The sequence below is a fragment of the Podarcis muralis genome, chromosome 6, assembly GCF_964188315.1.
Source record: "Podarcis muralis chromosome 6, rPodMur119.hap1.1, whole genome shotgun sequence".
Classification (NCBI taxonomy): Eukaryota; Metazoa; Chordata; class Lepidosauria; order Squamata; family Lacertidae; genus Podarcis; species Podarcis muralis.
Window position 1 is genome coordinate 67,429,949 of NC_135660.1, and position 15,713 is coordinate 67,445,661.

Below are 15,713 nucleotides of genomic sequence, written 5' to 3' on the forward strand. Positions count from 1 at the left end.
AATATTCACATTTATACTTCAGACTGAAAACACTCACATCTCCAGTGAAAGCAGGAGTTCATTATTCACACCTTATCTTGGATATGCATAAATATCCATGTAAACGGCAGCTCAAAGGGTGATGGGAAGTGTTTCCTCTGAAGATCAGGGTTTGTTTGATGGCCCTCAATGAGATTCTCAGGCAAGCTGTATGGCTACCCAGTGTCAGAACCAGAAGGATAACAGAAGAGTTGTTCCTTGTTGCAACTTACTTGGCTCCATTGGAGGGAGGCATTAAGAAAGGGTGAGAAGAGATCTAAACACTTGGATTATTTTACAAGTGTACAGATCTATGCGTACAGAATTATGAACATAGCCTCATAATTCTATTAATGAAAAGGATGGATTTTTTTTTTAAAAAATGAAGTACTTTACTGATCTGAAACAGTTGGGGTCTACTTACCGTCCTACATGTAGTCAAAATATTTATCCTCTTTGTCTTGTGCTTAATGCAAAAGTAGGATTTTGCTGGTCCATGGCAAAACATGATTAAACCAGATTCTCTTATTAAGGAGGGAATTTTTGCAAAGTCCCATTCTTTTGTTGAGAGATTGGTACTTTGAATAACTAAGGAGTTGGCCAAGCCAACTCGCTGTACTAGCAAATGGTCAAATATGATATTTGCTAGCAGGAAGGTCAGAAAAATGTACATTATGTTTTAAATTACGAATAAAACATTCATTTTTTGAAGTGCCAAATTCACTCATTAATTTACCATGAGTTGTGGCACATGTAAGATGGGAAGCTAGTTTCAAGGCCAACTTCAAGGTACTAGAACACCACCCTTTGTTTATACATGGATGCTAATTTGGATAATTTCTCAGACATCCTTTGAGGATGTTAAATCCAGTTGTGACCTGCCTGATATAAAAAGTCTGAAGATGGCATTTGGCAAGAAGTAGTTCAACCAACGACTTCATACAATTGTAACTCCTGCAAAATGCCAGATGCAAAACAATGCCATGGGCCCATCAGTTTGTAGTGGGTAAACAACAAGTAGGCTGTTAAGCCTCCACTCTCTTGCACCTCCCTCCTGCAAAAATCTGCTCCCCTACTGCATAATGCAACAAGTCTTGCCAGAGAAAACAGAAGCCTTTCTGTGCTGAGCATTGCACACCCTCCCTCCATGTTCTGCAGCAGAGATGCAGGAAGGGAGTGCATGCTAATTGCCAACCAACTAATTCCAATCCATTCCCAAATTCCAATTCCAGTCCCCAAAATACTGGCATTTTGTAATGGTGAATTTCTTAAACTGGGGGGAATTTAGCATCAGCGCCAGCACAGGAGAGTGCACCACCTGAATCACCACCAACTCTACACATCCTCTTCGTCCTCCTCTGGCTCTACCTCATTGCCCACTTTTTGTCTTTTGCCACCACATTAGCAGTGCCAGCTTTCCTCCACCTCTGCCTCCTTCCTGCCTTGTTCTTGGAAGGGCAAAAGGGTTTCTTTGTAAAAACAAGGCATTCTGGCTGAGGCGGCTGAGAGAGTACTTCCACAATAGCCCTGTGGTTTACCATGGCAGCTAGAAAGGCTCTTTAAACTTGGGGGTGGGGAGTATTATTATTAGGTACTTTAAATATTTTATTTAAGTTTAAACAACATTTATAGCCACTGTGGCAGTACCACAGACAGTGTCCTAGCCTCATCACTCAGAATGCTCCTTGATCCTTCTTATAGTGAGGCAGGAATGATGTGGTGGACACAGTAGAGAACTTCACTGGGTGGATGGCCAGCACTAGACTGGGTGGACAATAAGGCAAGCAAACAGTGGGCCAGAGATGGGTCAGTTTGCCACTCCCCTGTGTCTGCCACCCTATACAATTGTCTCAAGTTGCTTCATGAACATTGTGCAACAATGATGTTTTCAACCACTCAGTATTTGGATCATCACTGATGGATTGCTCATATAAGAATCATGTACTCCAAAAAGGTTGTTGGGTTTTTGTCTGTTTCAGGTAGAAAGAAAGAATGTGAGTCATGTGGGTATATCTGAATATCACACAGCTCTAATTATCTGAAGCTTAGTCAACAAGAGTCCACTGGCACTAAATTTCCTGATACCTGCTGAGGTTCTGTCACCTTTGATGCTGTGTGGGAATACTGTTTATTATTCAAATACATTGAAGCTAAAAGATAATCAGCCATTACGGCAAGCTCTCTGAATCACCATGCTGCAGTTTTTAACTGTGCTTGTACACCATTAAAACTTGAAACATTTTAACAGAACACTGGAGCACAGTCAAAATTAGTAGGAAAATGAGATTAATATAATTTCTGCAAGGCTTCAAATGCTAATGATTAAGATACAGTGGTACCTCAAGTTACAAATGCCTCAGGTTACAAGCGCTTCAGGTTACAAACTCCGCTAACCTGGAAGAGTTACCTCAAGTTGAGAACTTTGCCCCAGGATGAGAACAGAAATCGTGTGCTGGCGGCGCAGTGGCAGCAAGAGGCCCCATTAGCAGAAGCACGCCTCTGGTTAAGAACAGCTTCAGGTTAAGAACGGACCTCTGGAACGAATTAAATTCGTAACTAGAGGCACCACTGTAATGTTAAGGATAACGCCTATCCAGAAGAACCAGTGTATAGTTTACTTTGTTACTGATTTTTTAAAAAATGTGAATTTCAGAAATTGTGTATTGCAGGGGGGAGTCAAAATGGGGTGGGGCTTGGGCTCCATTTTGAATGGAGCCCAAGCCCCACCCCACCTTTGCAGCTGGGCTCAGCTAATGCTGCCAATCAGCTATCCCTGCCTGTCACTGCATTTCTCTGGCACCCTTGTAATGAATAGAAACTGCTTATTGGTTGCTGTTTCTTGATCAAGTTGAGAAAAATAAATTTCTGTTGTAGTGCTTAGTACAGCTTGGGGGAGGGGCATTGTTTGAAGGAAACAAATTCAATAAAGAATAATAAATACTTGTTTCCTGGTTCAGTTAACTAGGTGAGAAGACACTGGCAACCACAAGTCGCACACAGACTGGTAGGAAATGACATTTCAGTGCATGTTCAGGAGAATCATGCCTTAAAGATGGAATCTACAAGAAGCTCTCTGTCTCCAGTGAACTTTCTCTGCAGCCTGTTCCTCCTCCTTTCACGAAGATATATTTGTTTGGGAACAGGTTGGTGGGGGATAGGGAGGACAAGGGACAAACTCCCCAAAGCAAAGCTTAGTTTTGTTTTATTAAGGATTGTGTGTTGCAGGGGGGAGTCAAGGAAAAGACACAAGCTTTTTCTAAGAAATCCCCAAGAAACCTCAATACTTTACTCAGCTCACACATCACTAAAGCTGTAATTCTTGGCGCACATATTTATGGAGCTCAATGGAACTTAACTTATTTGAGTCTATGTTCTTAGGATTGCACTGAGATTGCACAGTTTGCACTGACATCATTCCCATGATATTAGCAGTCTCAAAAAATGACCTTCATTTTTATTAGGTGTGGCAAAATCAGTTCTAGCTGTGTCTTTCATTATGACTATGTGAGACTAGTTGTACTGTGTATGTTTATTTCATTATTTATAAATTAGGTTTTTCTATTTTTCTTGTTTGCAATAATTTTAAGTTGAATGCTAAATGCTAAATATTTTCAAGAGAAATTTAATAAAACGATTAGACAATATTAATTCCTTTGGAAAGGTTATTTTCTCAGCAGTCATAGACATTCAGCACAGTAAGTTAAACTGGCTTTCTAAAGATAGTATGAAGGAAACGAGATTTTAAATACTTGCCATTTCAATAAGAGAACACATAACGATGACCCAGAATGTCATAAAACATTGACAGTGACAGTGCTTTAATTAAGGATGTTCATTGCTTATTTGCTGCCATGTGCTAGGCACTGATAAGGACATTTTCTATCAAGAAAACAAGAAAAGATTCAGAATACAGATGTTTATTAAAGAACATAAACGCTAACCATAGAGGGTTGCATTCAACTAAGTAATATGCAGAGCCAACTCATTGAAGTCAATAGACTTAAGTTAGTCACATTCATTGATCTCAGTGGGCCTACTCTGAGCATGACTTAGTTGAATTCTGACCAGAACGTGTGTTTGAACTATAATAGAGGCAATGCTGGTCATTTCAAAACAAGACCAAAACACTCTCTTCCAAGGATTTGGGCTGCAGATGAGGGGATTCTCAAATGTGGCTTTGGGTTTATAGGACTTCCTCAGTTTGCAATCCACAAGGGCAAGTTTAAGTTTAAGTTTTTTAAAAAAAACACCTGTTTGACAGAAGGAATTCTGGAATGAAATTCAAATAATCATTAAAAATAACTGGATTTATCTTGCTGCATCAAATGAAAAGTCAGTCTAGTCCAGCTCTGAGCCTCCCCAAAGAGCCAATCACATGCCATTGGAAAGCTCACAAGCTGAGCCATTTAGATATACTGGCCCTCTCCAACACACTTTGTGTATGTATGCATGTTGTTTGGGTCTGTGTGTCAGTGTGCTCAATGATTGTGCCCCTACAGAATGGCAAATCCTTTGCTTCCATTCCTAAATTGGCAGTAGAGTAGGGCTTATATAGCTATGTCACTCTGCATAGATTAAATATTTTAGTTTAACTCAGCCTTGGCTTTTTCACTGTGCAAATAAGGCACAACTGCTTAAACTCAGGGACGGGCAACTGGATCTGGCCAATGGGCATGATCCTTATCTTCCCAACCCACATGGGCTGCCCACCTGTTATCACTATGAAAGTCCTGGCAATCAACTAATTAGGCCCATAAATCTATTTCATACTTATTCTTCTTTTTCTAACATACTTAGTCTACTTAAGTAGGAGCAACTGTTACCAAAGTGAAGGCTAGGAAACCACACCTTACAAATCAAATATGGAATATAATATAGTTGTGGCCTATCTTTTAACATATTTACTATGGCCTATGTTTTCATTCTGGAGGATGCAGGCACCATACAGTATTAAATGGAGAATGCAAGAAGACCCCTGCTAGATCAGATCAGAGGCCTATCTATTCCAACATTCAGATCCCTGTGGGAGGCATACAACCACTGAACATTTAGCTGTTCTGGCTAATAGCCCTTAATAGACACGTTGATGGAGCCTGGTTCTAATTCTTTTTCAAAGCCACTAAGCTAGAAACCATCTGTTATAGTGATTCCACCTGTTTCATGTACATTGTGTGATGCAGTACATTTTTCCTCAGTCCTGAACCTACTGCTAATCAGTTCCACCGAATGACCTCAAGATCAAGCATTACTAAAGAGTGGAGCAGTGGGGAAGAATCCTTTCACTCACTTTACACCATTCATAATTTTACAGACCTGTAACTGCCTTTTTTCTGAGGTGAAAAATACCAATCTCTTTTAGCCTTATACTATACCCCTATACTACACCTTTTCTTTCTCAGATGGGGCTTCCAAAACTATATACGATATGTGACCATATCATTCCACTATACTTGTGTATTTATTTTCAAACACCTTCCTGCTCACTCTTAACACTGAGCGGATGCTTTCAGCAAACTTTCAACTATGACTCCAAGAGCCCCAAACCAATTTACAGCTCATCATTGTGTGTGCAAGGTTCACTATGAAAAAATAAACTACATTTGCATGAAGTATTTAGCACATGGGGCTGTGACTCTTTAACTCAAGCAGCAGTACTTATCACTGTGACAAACACGTCAACAATTATAGTATTGTACCTAACAGTACACAGCAGGTGGCGCTGTGGGTAAAAGCCTCAGCGCCTAGGGCTTGCCGATCGAAAGGTCGGCAGTTCGAATCCCCGCGGCGGGGTGCGCTCCCGCTGCTCGGTCCCAGCGCCTGCCAACCTAGCAGTTCGAAAGCACCTCCGGGTGCAAGTAGATAAATAGGGACCGCTTACTAGCGGGAAGGTAAACGGCGTTTACGTGTGCGGCTCTGGCTTGCCAGAGCAGCGATGTCACGCTGGCCACGTGACCCGGAGGTGTCTCCGGACAGCGCTGGCCCCCGGCCTCTTGAGTGAGATGGGCGCACAACCCTAGAGTCTGGCAAGACTGGCCCATACGGGCAGGGGTACCTTTACCTTTACCTAACAGTGGGAGAAAGTTACTCTGATGTTCATTGGCAGGCATAAACATAGGAGTCCTATGAGAACTCTCCCTCAACATCCACACTTGTGTCAGCCTTACTTCAAACCCTCTAACATTGAGACGAAAAGATTGAAGGAATATTCCAAGCATGCCTTTAGCATCTTCCCTGATTATCAGTGCAGTCACACAAACACACTCAGAATACCCCTTCAGACCTCCCTTCTCAGCTTGGAACAAATTAGTTGTTTTGATGACATAGCACTGAATAACCGTGTTCTCTGTTAGTGTGCAAAATATAGTGGGGGGGGGGGTTTAAAGCCAGTAAGATCTAATGTGGAGGAACATTCCTGAAGTAAATAGGTGCAGATGTGCAAATCAAGGGGGTTAAGATGATTGGTTAATTCATATGGGTTTTTTGCTGCATTCAATCAGTGGAGAGAAAGTTGTTGCTGTTTTCACCGGCTATTCACCTTCTGCTATATACAGTAGTACCTCGGGTTACATACGCTTCAGGTTACATACGCTTCAGGTTACACACTCCGCTAACCTAGAAATAAGGCTTCAGGTTAAGAATGTTGCTTCAGGATAAAAACAGAAATCGGGCTCCAGCAGCGTGGCAGCAGCGGGAGGCCCCATTAGCTAAAGTGGTGCTTCAGGTTAAGAACAGTTTCAGGTTAAGTACGGACCTCCGGAACGAATTAAGTACTTAACCCGAGGTACCACTGTAGAGTAAGGAAGGATATACTGTATGTATGTGTGTCAAAACAGCACATGACACACAATATACCATGGCAATTGGCCATCTTGATTGGGGGTGATGGAAGTAGGAATCTTCCAATTCCCCAACCGGGGTTTAAGGCCAAAGCCCATGAGTAGTGATCAGTTTCATAGAGAACCTCTTCTTGACATGGCAGGTAGCACAAAGCAGCCTAAGAAAAATGAAAATTTTATCCCTTTTACTAGACCCCAGAAAATCCAAAATGGGAATGTAGCACTCTGTGACTCTTCCCCCTGGCTGAGTAAGCATGTGAGGTTCACTCCATGGTTGGGATGGTTTAAATATGTGTGATTTTCCTATTCTGCTGGATGCAAAAAAAGCATGTGTTTATATTTGCAGATAAGTGTTCTAAACGGGGACCAAGTTTTAGATTATAATTGTTGGAGCAATTAAAAAAAAAAGTGGCAGCTGGATGCACAATTGAGCTAATTGCAGATAATAATACAAACAATTATTCAGATCAGCATTAGAATGTTGGGAAGGGTAGATGTCTGTGCTTTACAATAGGAAACATGACGCACAGTTAAGCTAACAACATGCATATGGTTCAAACCCATGATTCAGAACAACATGTCAGATTTGGCAAGGATGTATCCTAAACATGCAATGCCAGTACATGGAAAGACGAAGGGGGTGCCTGAGTCCCCATATCCCTATTTCCTATTTCCTGATATTAGTGTACATTCAGCAGCAAATTATATAAGAATATTTTTATTGTTGTCTTTGTCCATGGAGTTTTCTTGGCAGGGATACTGGAGTGGCTTGCCGGTTCCTGCTCCAGATGTATCATGTTTGGTCAAAACTCTCCACTATGACCTGTCCATCTTGGGTGCCCTGCATGAAATAATTCATAGCTTCTCTGAGTTCTTCAAGCCCTTTCGCCACGGCAAGGCAGAGAAGGTTGGATAGTGTTCTTGAAGCTACCAGCATGAGTTTGATCAAACTGCGGAGGCAGCGGAAGACAGGAGTGCCTGGTGTGCACTGGTCCATGGGGTCACGAAGAGTCGGACACGACTAAACAACAACAACAATTTTTTATTGTTGATGTTTGTGACATTGTTGTAATGGATATTTAAAATTATTTAATTATGATGTGATTTTTTCTCTCTGTCTAGTTCACCTTTATGTTTCCACCTATAGCCAACCAGCTGCCTCTTGGGGGGTGTTGTGGGGGGAGAACTATTAAGGGATGAAGGTGAGAGCCTTGCCCTGTTGGTTCACAATAATACATACATACATACATGCATGCATGCATGCATGCAGTAAACTTTTAGCCCTTCCTGTCCTTCACTGTCATTGATCTCAGCTTCTTAAAAACACCAGACCATACAATGAGATACATATCAGCAACAGGAAGAGGAATATTTGGTATTAGCTCTTGGTAGACAACATGTCCTGTAGGCACAAAGTCCAGGGTTCAATCCAACCATCTCCAGTTAAGAGATGCTAGGTGAAATCGCAGAAGGCTGCTGTCCAACAGCCTTACCCCTTATGTTGCAAACCATTCCCTATGTTTACTGTATGCGTGATTCAGAGCCATGCTTTCAGTATAGCGGGCACACATCTAGGGAACTCCCTGCCTTTAGAAATCAGGCAGGCAATGCCACTGCTAATTTTCCAACACCATGTTAAAATAGTTTTATTTCAGGAGGCCTTTGCACTATGAATGTCATTCTAATGTTTCTATTTTCTGAAATTTTGATCTAAGTTTAATTTTGTTGTTGTTGTATGCTTTGCTTTGTCTGTAAGCCACTTTGAGGCATATAGTGAAAGGCAGGATATAAATTATGTATCCACATGAAACTCCTTCACGTTAATAGAATCCCTGACTGGTCCTTAAGGGACAAAACCATCATTATGCACAGTGATCTCTTTCTCACTCTGGCCAACCATGTGGACAGTGAGGAAGAATTTCTATTCTGCGCAACAGCACTTTTAGGCGCTAGGAGAAGATTTCCTCTTCAACCAGGCCTTTGGGTGATTGACATCCAATACCCTTTCCAATGTGTTGTGGGAGGGGATTTTTTGGTTTGCCTTTGTTCCTACTTTTATTGTCTATTTTGTTTTTTTAATATTGTAATTTTCTATTGTGAACCCCCCCTGTGATCTATAGATGAAGGGCAGTATACAAATTTTAATAATAATAATAATAATAATAATAATAATAATAATAATAATACCACCACCTGTGGGGGCAAGATTAGCTGACGTAGCCCAATTACTCCCATAATTCATTCTTTCAGTAAATGGGATGGGTGCAAAACTCCCCAGACTGAAGCTGCAATCCTGTACATACCTACCTGGGAGTCTGTCACACTGAATTCAATTGGCTTCGCTTCTGAGAAGATATGTGTAGGATACATCGCATTGTAAACAACTCATGATCCTTAAGAGGAAGCAAAATCCTGAAGGGGAGAGAAACAGAATTCACACTAGCAACATTTTAATAATGCAAAATAGGGACAAGACAGGAACAATTATTTACCTGGGGGAGAAATGAGAGAACACAGCAGCATAGCCTTTTGTCCATTTCTATCCACTTTGGCTCTCTTTCAGCATTTATGTCACATTTTCTGCTAAAATGGCAAGCCTGCTTTAATTTGCATCCTTAGTAATTTCTCTCTGACAATGGCAAGTGACCTAACAGCACATCCACAGACAACCTCAGAACTCCTTAGCAGTATACAAATTGCTTTTGATAAGTCATTGGTTGCAGATATTGAGGCAAAATAGGGAAGAAATAGCTCTCAAGATACTAAAAGGCAACAAAGGAGCCATAGCAACCCGGTTTAAAAAACACATTATGTGGCGGAAAGTGACAGCTACAGAACTTTAATTATTTAGAAAGTCAGTAGAAGATCATTTAAGAGTAACTGAATTGTGAAAACATGATAGGGGGAGGGGACCCAAAAGAGACAGAAAGAAAAGCCATTGTGTTTTAATAACACTCCCAGCTCCAATTGTTCTAGTCATTTCCCAATGAGAATATAATCAGGCATTAACTACCAAAAAAACCCCTCCATTAAACTGAATTTTATTATAAGTATGCTAGAAAAGCAGCATAAAAAGTTGGTTCAGTCTCACACATCACATCACTTAGAATTTTCTTAAGGAGTTACATCAGGCTTTGCCAACCTGGTCCACTCCAGATGCTTTGACTACAACTCTCATCAGACCCAACCAGCACAGCTGATGGGAGTTGTAGTCCAAAATATCTGGACGGCAGCAGGCTGGCAAAGGCTAAAATATACCCCTCACTCTAGCTGGTATCTTTAGTAGTATCTGGTCTTTCTTCAGCCTTCTACAAATATAGGCATCTGCCTATGGACCATTGGTCAGCCTCACTCAGTACTGTCTACACTAGCTTGGATCCAAATTTAAGTTAACTTGAGGATATTCATGGAAGGGTCTTCTTTGGTTCCTTTTCCCCCTGAAGCCCTCTGCACCCCCTGAAAAGCCTCTCTGGAGGTCCACTGCACCCCTTGACCAATGTGAGATGGGTTGTGTGGGGCTGCAGGAGGGAGGGTGCATTTATTCTATAAACTTCCTCTAGTTGACTTACTTTAGGGTCCAAGATTGATTTCAGGTGATTCTTCACCCACCTCTCACACCACATTTTTTTCAGAAAGGGCACCCACCCACCAGAGGAGCTTTAGGTGGTGAACAGGTAGCTGCAGGGAGGAGGCTGAGATGAGAAACCATGAATTTCCTTAAGCTGCCTTACCTTCCGATCCAAACCACTTGACTGATATTTTCCAGAGTTTCACATGGGACTCTTTTCCAAGCCTACTTGAAAATGATGGGGATCACAGTTGGGGATCACAGCTGGGACCTTTTGCATACCTCTAGCTCTGGGCTAGATGTGGGATGCGGGTGGCGCTGTTGGTTAAACCACACAGCCTAGGACTTGCCAATCAGAAGGCCGGCAGTTTGAATCCCCACGACGGCGTGAGCTCCCGTTGCTTGGTCCCTGCTCCTACCAACCTAGCAGTTCAAAAGCACATCAAAGTGCAAGTAGATAAATAGGTACCACTCCGGCGGGAAGGTAAACAGTGTTTCCGTGCACTGCTCTGGTTCGCCAGAAGCAGCTTAGTCATGCTGGCCACATGACCCGGAAGCTGTACGCCGGCTCCCTCGGCCAATAAAGCGAGATGAGCGCCGCAACCCCAGAGTCGGCCATGACTGGACCTAATGGTCAGGGGTCCCTTTACCTAGCTCTGAGCTATGCTGATTCCCCTCAAATTATAATCACGGCAGCTAAAAAAGGTGGAGCCACAGTCACAGAAATGGTAGTAACACTTTCACTTTATTCACTTTATAATTCCCTGTGTGGTTGTATATGTGCACAAATTGATAGTAAGATTCTATAATCAGTGCTTTGGATCATCTAGTCCAATTGTTCATGCAGTCTATAAATTAGGCATTACCCCCTTGGCAGATGTACAAAGGGATGGCTGAGTGCAGAATTCATGTCCAGGTAGCTGCTGGCAAATCTCTCTCGAGGTAATACACTAGATCAAAAGTAGGCAATGTGGGTAGATGTTGCTGGAGTCCAACACCCATCAGACCCAACCAGTGTGGCCAAGGATGATGGGAGTTGCAAAATGAAGTGCAGCTGAACTGGAATATAAGGCAATTCAAGAGCCCAGAGGGATTGACAATAAGTGGGATTTGCAAATAAACAAACCACGTTAATAGCTGTCGTAACAACAATGATTTGGGATGCCTATGAAATGTACAACTGTTTATCTCCTGTGCTGTGAAGTCAAACAAGCATTTAAGCACAAGTTATGAATTATAAACTTAGTCATTTAAAGAAATAACTTTGTTAGCTGCCAAGATTGATAACAGTTGTACAAGCTAAAGGTCTTGAGATCAGTTTTGACCTATCTTCATGCACCAGCCATGACTGACTAAAATATTGCTTCTCTCTAAATGGCCCCTTTTTTCCAACACTGCAATTCTCCCTTGTTAACACACACACACACACACACACACACACACACACACACACACACACACACACAATGTATCTACTTAATGTAGATAAAAGGTGAAATCCTGCCATCCGTTATACATCAATTAGTCCCATTTACTTTAATAGTACTTACACATGAGTAACCTGGGATAGGATTAGGATTTCAGGTCCTAAAGTTTATTTTGTTCCTGGGAAAGCGATTTCATTAACTTACACAGTGCTTTACCAGCGCCACTGAGTAGTTCTTGCAACAAATCCTGGGAAATAAGTCACTTTAACTCACATTTATATCAGGGGCTGCTGGAGACTACACAGCATACAGTTCTAACTCTCTGGGTCACACAGTGATACTTCCCAAGGATTACTCCCAAAGATTAGAAATAACTTTAAAATTCATTTTAAGTTTTAAAAGTGCACATACTCCAAAGCAGTATGGACTTGCCTTTTTAAAGCTTTTCAGTTTGAGAACAAAGTAGACGCAATGGTGAAGATCCATAGCTAATATCTCCTGCTGTTTCCGTTTGACAAATTCACAGCCTCATGCAGTGATCTGAAGTTGGGGTGCGGGGTGGGGAGATCCCACATCTTCCCTCCCATATCTAACAGCAGGGTTTATAGAAAATTGGGGGTAGATTAGAGAAAGCACAAAAGAGGCATGGGTTAAATCAGAGGGATTCATTTTCCACTGGAAGATCTATTATCTTCACTCTTGTAGTACAAGTTCTTCAGAGATCTTCCCAGCATTGACTCCTATAGAAGATTAACAGGGGATTTGCACTGGTATGGATAATTTGGATTATTTTGAAACAAGAACCATCCAGAATGCATAGGATCTCACAGGAAAACAGAGGGGCCAAGGACTTAAAACATAATATACTGACTAATTCCTAGGTTTTCAGCACTGTTAGGGGGACAGCTCCCTGGCTTCCCAGTGATGACTAAAGCTCACCATCCCTACTTTTTATGAACAGTTCCAAAGGACATGGGGACTTGGATCATTTGGGGAAGCAAGGCGACTTGATTGGACTGAAAAATATATTTTAACAGCAAGAAAACAAAACTGGCCGAGGCCAGTTACCATTGAGATGATTGTACCATTTCAGTCTGCAAGAAGGAGGAGGAGGAGGAGGAGGAGGAGTAGTTTGGATTTCATACCCCACTTTATCACTACCCAAAGGAGTCTCAAAGCGGCTAACATTCTCCTTTCCCTTCCTCCCCCACAACAAACACTCTGTGAGGTGAGTGGGGCTGAGAGACTTCAAAGAAGTGTGACTGGCCCAAGGTCACCCAGCAGCTGCATGTGGAGGAGTGGGGAAGCGAACCCAGTTCCCCAGATTACGAGACTACCGCTCTTAACCACTACACCACAAGTAGTGGCTTAGATAAGAAAATGCTCTGTCAAGGGGGGAAAGAATCCAAGCACAGGGTTAGCCACATGGTGAATCCCAGTTTGCAGGATTTTTAGAACATTGCAAATCCAGAAGCCATGATCAATTACTCTGTGAACCACCCTGAGAACTCTGGGTATAGGGTGGTATATAAATTCAATTAATATAATAATAATAATAATAATAATAATAATAATAATCAGAACACAACCTTCCAATCTTCACATGAAATCCCTAAGCTGTGTTTTATATTAATCTAATCCTGTATGTTGCCGTGATCATGAAGAACTACCTACACACTCACCCACCCAAAGGACCACAATCATGGATCTCCAAGACTATGACTAACTTGGTTGTTTTTTTGTCATTCTCCATTAACAGCTTTGACAGAGCGGAGTCTACAGTAGGGAACAGCATTCAGCTGCCACTAGGCTAGATCTCTCCCCCACTTTCCCTACTCAGAAACAAAGAGGAATAATAGACAGACAGGTGTCCCTTGCCATGAAACATGATAGCAATGCCATAAAATGTAGTTGAATACCACCCTGTGTCTTCCCCACCAATGACCCAAGCAGGTCTTCTGAAAACAGAGCCATAATTAAATTTGGTGGCAACAGGATGTCCAAAGGCCTATTTTAAACTAAAAACATTTGGGGCACTATCCAACCAAATTTAAGTCCCATTGATGTCAATCAGAAAGTTAAGGATGTGTGCAAATTTCTCTCATTAAGAACAGTAGGATTTCCCTGTGCCTAACTTTTGCTGGATAGTGCCCAAATAATTTAAATTTATAGAAATTATTCATTCCCCCCCTCAGTTTCATCATTTTTGAGTAGAAATGTAATGATAGTTATTAAAATATAGGTTTGGCTGGGTAATAGGACTCATCAGGACGAATGGGTCCATAAAATGCTATATTTCTGCATCTGCTTTAGAGGCCCTCTTTCCCCCTAATTGGCGGAGTGGCTTTAAACATTTAATTGGAAACAGCTGTGTGTGGCTGGGCAACACAGAGACACATTTCAGTTTACCTAGGGGCTGAAAGAAAATGAATCCAGCTGGTAAGCATAGGAAGGTTAGAGACTGCTCATTAAAGCCAGAGAGAAAGACAGGCTTGCCGGGAAATCATCTCTTCCAGAAAAGGATAAATTTAGAAAGTCCCAGGTTTTGGGGAATACTGAACGAGAGGCACAAACGAAGTGACATTGACCAGAAGTAATTGTCAGGGTTGCGCTGAACCAAGTCAGTTTGCTGCATCAGGCAGAGGACAACATGGCGGTCTCCCTCCATTCCACACATAGTAGCTGACAAGACTGGAAGTTTGCTCTTAAATACTGGAGAAGGAGCCCTACACCACATGCACAGGGGGGTGCAGAACAGACAGTGTGATGCACACAACTCTGTAATTCAATGGAAAGGAATGGCAATAGGCTACTGCCCACTCCCACAACACTTCAACATATATTGCCTGAGGAATCGTATCACTCTACCTAATGATAGAGCCGGGCCTTGTTTTTGTTAAGAACTGAAAAGAACACTTTCAAGCTTGTTATAACTAACATATGTGAACATACAATGCTACCTTGAGTATCATTCATCCAGTTAGGCCAGTCCTGGGATGGAAAACTGTGGCTGCTATTGGATTAAAGGAAGGATAAAGAATCATCTTCTTCTTCTTCTTCTTCTTCTTCTTCTTCTTCTTCTTCTTCTTCTTCTTCACTGAAGAGCTTCATTTCCTTCCATATCCCAGTGCATGATAGTGCTGGAGGCAAAAAATAATAGTTGGAGCAACAGGTGTAGCTTTTTGCACAGTAGGCAACAGGAGCCATTATTACAGTTCAAGGACATATTCCTAGGCTTGCCATATGTCAGGAAAATTCCTGACATGCCCTGGTTTTTGAGTGTAAAAATGGTGTCAGGAGGGAATTTTGCCGAATCGTCAAAATGTCAGGGGAAACCTAGATGTATGGCAACGCATTGGAAGAAGCAATGGAAGCAGCTAAAAAAGCTTAAAATCACTATTTTTCGGTTAGTTTCCCCCTTTTGAAATATGGCAACCTTACATATTCCAGCCAAGCAAAAGCATTTGAGGAGGGTGTGGCACTGGATCAGTGAGCCACAGTTACCTTGTTAAGTCTTGCAAAGCCAACATCAAAAGAAAGTGAACTTCAAAGCTAGCTATTGGAATATGTAGGGATCTAGAAGTAGCACTGAACAGTCAATCTGATAAAAGATATAATTCTGAAACAGATTCAATTATCAATGGTATAAACATGTAACAGAATTGCTATCTTTGCACATTAGTTTCATTGTAGGATTGCCATATGTCCTCTTTTTGCAGGACATGTCCTTGCATTTGTGAGATAAATGATAGATAGATAGATGATAGATGATAGATAGATGATAGATAGATAGATAGATAGATAGATAGATAGATAGATAGATAGATAGATAGATGATAGATAGATAGATAGATATAGATAGAT